This window comes from Seriola lalandi, unplaced genomic scaffold (assembly GCF_002814215.2).
Source record: "Seriola lalandi dorsalis isolate HSWRI2012SDOR001 ecotype SW California unplaced genomic scaffold, Sedor1 jcf7180002054795, whole genome shotgun sequence".
Taxonomy (NCBI): Eukaryota; Metazoa; Chordata; class Actinopteri; order Carangiformes; family Carangidae; genus Seriola; species Seriola lalandi.
This window is the reverse complement of record NW_019525348.1, coordinates 1,505,898-1,512,293: the sequence shown is the minus strand read 5'-3', so window position 1 is coordinate 1,512,293 and position 6,396 is coordinate 1,505,898. Positions and strand designations below refer to the sequence as shown.

General features: G+C 40.8%; 1 pseudogene; it reads left to right on the top strand.

Moving 5' to 3' along the window:
- Window positions 1-2,890: 2,890 nt before the first annotated feature.
- On the top strand, window positions 2,891-5,376 carry LOC111669474 (nicotinamide riboside kinase 2 pseudogene; annotated as a pseudogene).
- The last annotated feature ends 1,020 nt before the right edge of the window (window positions 5,377-6,396 follow it).

Below are 6,396 nucleotides of genomic sequence, written 5' to 3'. Positions count from 1 at the left end.
AATCAAGGTGTAGAGACATCTCAGAGACGATCAAGAGAAATAGGAGGTGCCTGAGCTAAATCTCAAGTGTCACTGCAAAGGGTCGGAATACTCTGAAAATGTGATATTTCAGTTTTTCTAATAAGATTTCTAATATTTTGTTTTCATTATACCATTATGAGGTAGTGTGTCGACCGATGAAGAAGAAAATGAAAATGAACATAAGAAAACAAAAGATTTTCCAGTCTTCAGCTGTCCAGACTCTGCGTCCACTGCAGCCTCAGATCTCAGTTGAACTTGTTCATTCTGAAGCTTTTCTGTTCACCACAGTTGTAAAGAGTGGTTATCTGAGTGACCGTAGCCTTTCTGTCAGCTCCAACCAGTCCGTTTCACGGTTTCCTGGCACCAACAGTCATGACCAAGTGAAAGTCACTGAGATCACAGTTTTGCATCATTCTGATGTCTGATGTGAACATGAACTGAAGCTCCTCCCCTCTGCAGGATTTTATACACTGAAACGCTGCTGCATGATTGGCTGCTCGGATCATTTCATGAATAAGCAGGTGTATAGGTGTTCCTAATAAAATGATTGAGTTGTTGCATTAAATATGTAGGGGACCTGTGGTGTCGAGTGGTGCAGTGGGTTGAGCAGGCGCCCCATATGTAGAGGCTACAGTCCTCGCTGCAGTCGGCCCCGGTTTGAATCCCGCATCGGACGGCCCTTTGCTGCATGTCATTCCCCCTCTCTCTGCCTCCCCATTTCCTGTCTCTCTCTTCTGTGCTATCCAATAAAGGCATAAAAAGCCCCCAAAAATATGTAGGGGACCTTTATTGTATCTCTCTCACCATAAAAAAAACAAATAAATTGATCAATTCAATGTAATAATATATATTCCTGGCACATTCTGACATGCCTCAAAATTGATTTTTCATATTTGAAATGAGCATCAATCCACCCACTAGCTGTTCAGAGCTTAAACTCACACTCTTCTTCATATTGTATTGCAATGATATAGTCTGTGATACAGTCTATGACTAAGACCCATCTCACATTATGTGAAACCTGCAAGACTGCTGTTATTGCACCGTATGTATAAGTAAATACCCCAAGAGGAAATCCAGATGCAAAAAAATTTAGTTTGACGCACACCTGCAGTGTGTAGTTTGCCTCCAGCTCCTCCTCCACCTGCCTGGTGAGAGCAAGAAAGAGCTGAGTCGCTCACTCTCTAGTTCTTTCCCTCCCTCGTCAATGGGAGGTGTGTGTGTGTGTGTGTGTGTGTGTGTGTGTGTGTGTGTGTGTGTGGTGGTGGTGGGGGTACAGGGTCTGGCAGATTCAAGTCTTTATTGAAAGATCATATGGGATGACTGAGGAATCCCATTACTTGTTGATTAAGTATTGATCCTGAGCCGTCCAAGTATTAACAAGTAAGCTAATATGGGCTGACCCATGGGACCAGTGGCTTGGCTTGGGGTGTGTGTGTGTGTGTGTGTGTGTGTGTGTGTGTGTGTATGTGTGACTGAATGGAAAAAAGAGAGAGATAGAGAGAGAGAGAGAGGAAGAAGGGAGAGTGCCTGAGAGTGTGACAGGCTGAGGGAGCAGGAGAGAGAGAAAGTGTGTTTAACTCTACATATTACAACAGAGGCAGATGGAGAGAGACAGTGATTAAAGTTTGAGACGACAGACAAAGAATGAGCAGAGAGTCGACTGCATGACGTAGAAGCGGAGCAAACTTCAGTGTGAACATGTCAAAGAAAGAAACAAAGGGGGGGGTATTTAAGCATGGGAGGGGGAGGGGTTAGGTGCTCAAGGCTTTGGTTGAAATGTCAAGCACTTACTGCCAAGTGGAGATCAATTCCTTCATTACTCTCTGCTCCTGCCATTATCATCATCACATGGCATTTCTTTTGGGGAATTGATGTCCCCCTCTTCCATTTCTTGACAAAGCTCTTTCAACTGAATACATTTGCTACAGAGAACGAGGTACGATTTGGAATACGTCACTAAAAGTGATCGTAAATCATCATTTTAAAGTAAACTCTAATCTCTGTAGTCTGTATGCAGTATATGGAAATAGGCTGTATTCTGATTCTTTCATTATTTGTCTAGAATAAAACCTTGTTAAATATCATAGAATAAAAAAATGCTTATAAATAAAGCTATTATTGTTATTCAAGCTATTTCATATCTCTCTCACTGTCAACAAATAAACCAATGATACGTTAGTTGATCTCTCAATATTATATCCTATAAATAAAAAAGCAATTATAAGCGCTCCTTTTCACCAGCTTGTATCAATTTTTTTTATCCACATTGTTTTTAAACATCTATCAATTTAAGTATTAAAATGAGATAATTACAAGTAGCAATTGACATCTGGTGGCACTATTACACTGCTAGCATTGTAAAAACATGGTATTTTATACTGTAACATGTCGAACTGTGACTAAGGCTAGATCTATACTAGAGGCTACACTGACAAATTAAACAGTCAAACTGACACAACAGTACTGTATCATTTACTTCGCCGGAGTCAGAATGCTGCCTGTGTATCTTATGAGTTCACTGATACTTTATATAAAAATGGATACCACATCTTATAAGTGCAAAACGTGTTTTTGTTTTCTCTTGCAGGCGCACACGGCTGCATTCATAAACTAGCCAATCAATTCAATTTGCCACAGGTGGAATCCAATCAAGTTCAAGACACATCACGGTTTGCAGTGTTCCATCCAAGAGTCTGAATATATAGGGAGATTTCACTTTTAGATTTTTAACAAATTTGCAAACATGTCATGTCGACATGTAATGGATTAGTGAGTGTAGATCAATGGGGGAAATGACAATTGTGCCCATTTAAAATTAAATCTACAATACAAGTGTACAAGAGTTGATTTAACTCTCGGTGACTCTTCTTACGATTTGACCAACCCATCAGAAATCATGAAGTATATCATCGGCATCGGCGGCGTAGCCAATGGAGGGAAAATCACCCTCGCCAACAGACTGATCAAGGACCTGCCCGACTGTTGTGTGGTCCATCACGATGACTTCTCCAAGCCCCAAGATCAGATCGAAGTTGGTGAAGATGACTTTAAGCAGTATGATGTCACTACTGCTCTGGACATGGATGCCATGATGAGCACCATCTACGCATGGTTGGAGAACCCGGTGAAGTTTGAAAAGTGGCATGGCGTTAATAACACCTTGGATGCTGAGATTGTTCCAAAGTCTGACAAGGAGGAGAAGACTCACATCCTTATTGTGGAGGGATTTCCTGCTCCACACCCATGGACCTTTGATCAACGTGCTGAACCAGCGTTACTTTATTTCCATCCCATATGAAGAATGCAAAAAGAGGAGGTGCTCTAGGAACTACGTGGTGCCAGACCCCCCCCGTCTGTTTGATGGCCATGTCCGGCCCATGTATTTGAAACAGAAGAACATCATCAAAAAAGTGAGGCGTTCAAATTACCACTGTTGAACTTTTCATCATTTAACCAAGACCGTGATGTTTCTGAAATCGTGACAATGAGCTGCCCGAACATAAACTTAAAAAATGTCAATCATACTTTACTTGTAATGATGAGATATTGTAGGAAATAGAAATGAAATAAGTTTTTTCTGTAGATGTGTCTTGTATGAACATTTCCTCATTATTCTGTTAAAAAAAAAAAAAAATCTAATTCAGGCGTCATTGAGTCTTACTCAAAATGTATTTGCTATTGCAATTAAATAGTACAAAGTCTAATTTTTCTCTTCAAACTCCTTAAATGTTGTTACAGAACATGATAATATTAAATGATATTATGAAACATATTTATAATCTCACAAGGACAGAATTATAGTTCTGCACAGATACAGAGAAGGGTGTTATGAGTAAAGTAGAACTGCCATAATCTAATGTTGCGTTATCCTTTAAGAGCCTCCAAGCAGGTGGTGGTTTTGAAAGTTATAAAACATGCAGCATGGAGGAGCAGCTTGAAGCCTTGAGTTTGAATGAACTGTATCTAATAATGTGGAGGTCTTTCATCTAAAGGTGTCATCAAGTGGGAAGTTTTTCCTCCTATTAAAGCCTTGTTGGAAAATATGCATGACACTGACTGATGGTGTCAGACATTTGATATTCAGGCTAGATAAGATCAGAGATCATTTGGATAAGATGATGATCACTTTAAGGTCGTATTTACAGACTGAAGCTGCTTGATAGAACAGTTCATTGGCTATGTGATTTATTATAATTTGAAAGGATTTATCGCTTTAATTGACTCGAAGCAGGTCAAAAAAGAGAAGAGAAAGTTTTGTTACACCTAACGATTTGCCGTATGGCGCACTTGCGTAATCCTTAAAAAGCCGCCAGACGACACGAAGGGCTCGTCCTGCCGCGTCGCAAAGAGCGTTTCATCGCTCAGCATCTCATACTCATATCACACTGGCACCTGTGATTCTTTTTTTCTTTTTTAACTCTTAATTTCTGAAACTGTCAAAATCTTCTCCTCATGACTTTACAAGAACCTGCTCTACTTCCACTGTCAACCGCAACTCCCCCTGCTGATGAAGCCCGTGCGATACGGTCAAAAGCTCATGCAGCGAGTGGGTGGACCTTGACTTTTGATTGTTTTGTCAATAGCTTTTTTCTTTTTCTTTTCCTTTCAAATATGAAACCGGCAGCATAGTTTGTTGGAAAATTGTAGTTTTGATTGATGGCTGTCATTTATTCTGCCCATCACAACATTGAAATGTCAGCTCTTTTCAATCCACATCCACGATTAGTGAATTTGCTTTGCAGGCACAGAGTGAATTTGTGTTACATTTTGGTTAATTTTCAGCAATTAACTTCACTGAAGATTAGTTGAACCTGAGCCAATCAAATACCTGACATGAAATGTGTTTTGTTGTATTATCCCCCCCACCCTCAAATTTATCCTTTCTAATCTGTATATGTAGCAATCTATGTATGTAAAGTAAACTCTAATAAACTTTACTGCAATGTGGTGGCAGGGTTTTCACAGCTTTGATATCACCTGCTTTTCTCTTTTTTATCTTATGTCCTCCAGCCACTGTAAATAATTCATTTTTCATTAAAAACTCATTACCACTAAAATCCCTGCGTTTATATTATCACAGAGTACGAGAGAGAAGAGACAGCGTGAAAGTGTGTGTGTGTGTGTGTGTGTGTGTGTGTGTGAGAGAGAGAGAGAGAGAGAGAGAGAGAGAGAGAGAGAGAGAGAATGGAGTTGAAATATGAGGCAAAGCCATAAATAGATTGTGTGCTCTAATGTGATTGTCATCCTGCGGTTGCTCTTTGTCTGCAGAGAATGCAGAGTGATGAGTCCAATGAGAGAGAGATCAATGGAAGACAGAGGGAGAAGAAAGGCAGCATGGAGGAAGATGAGTGAAGACAGAGGGAGTGATGATCAGCGTCTCTGGATGTGTGGATAAGTGAGAGAGAGAGAGAGAGAGAGAGAGAGAGAGAGAGAGAGGAGGAAGTGTGTGTGTGTGTGTGTGTGTGTGTGTGTGTGTGTGTGTGTGTGCTGCGCAGGCTCAGAGAGTGAGAGCTTATGTATTACACTGTTTTCATATGCAGATCAGTTGGTGTTATTATTCACTGTTCACAAGCTTTGGTGTATGTTTATTTATGTGAATATACAGGACTAGATTAAAGCTTTCATGTCACATAACACCCTCTCTGGCAGCCATGTTGTGAAGCGCTGCTTTAACAGACCTGGTTAATCAGCTAATGGTTAATGTCCACGCTCCTTTACTTCTATTACATGTTTTCTTGTTGTATCTCATTGATTTTGTGTCTGGTTAACTATAATCTGCTCACTGTGTCACAAATCAGCATTAAGAGTGGGCAGCAGGTGGGCAGAAGAAGGACCTGAGAAATTTACTCGTGATATTCAATATTTTTCTTCAAAGACAGAAAATACTACGGTGGCCCCGAGAGCTCAAAACACTGCTGCTTAAGAAAAGCACATGCAAAAAGACAAAACACAAAACAAAATCAGAAAAACATCATCAATTCGACAACATGTGCTGCAAATACACACAAACACAAGCAAACACACAAACGTGCTGCGAGTACCACAAACGGCAGCTGAAGTGTTTCCAGGGGGACACTAAAAAGTGACGAACCCGGGCCAGGACGCACTTGTTCTTCAATGTTTTGTGACTTTTGAAGTGAAACTCATTGAATGACGTGGCCCCGATCACAACGTCCAGCCTCACTGACGCGCTAACTTGAGGCCCGTTCAGAGTCCATGAGGTCGACGGACTGTCCCACTGTCGAACCATCAAGTGCATGAGGGCTCTCTCACACACATTTTATACACACTCTCCCCCTTAGTCCGCATTTCTGCAGACTTCGCCTGAGGGAATTACCCAAAGTTCATAGCGTTGTGACATTAAACACAGGG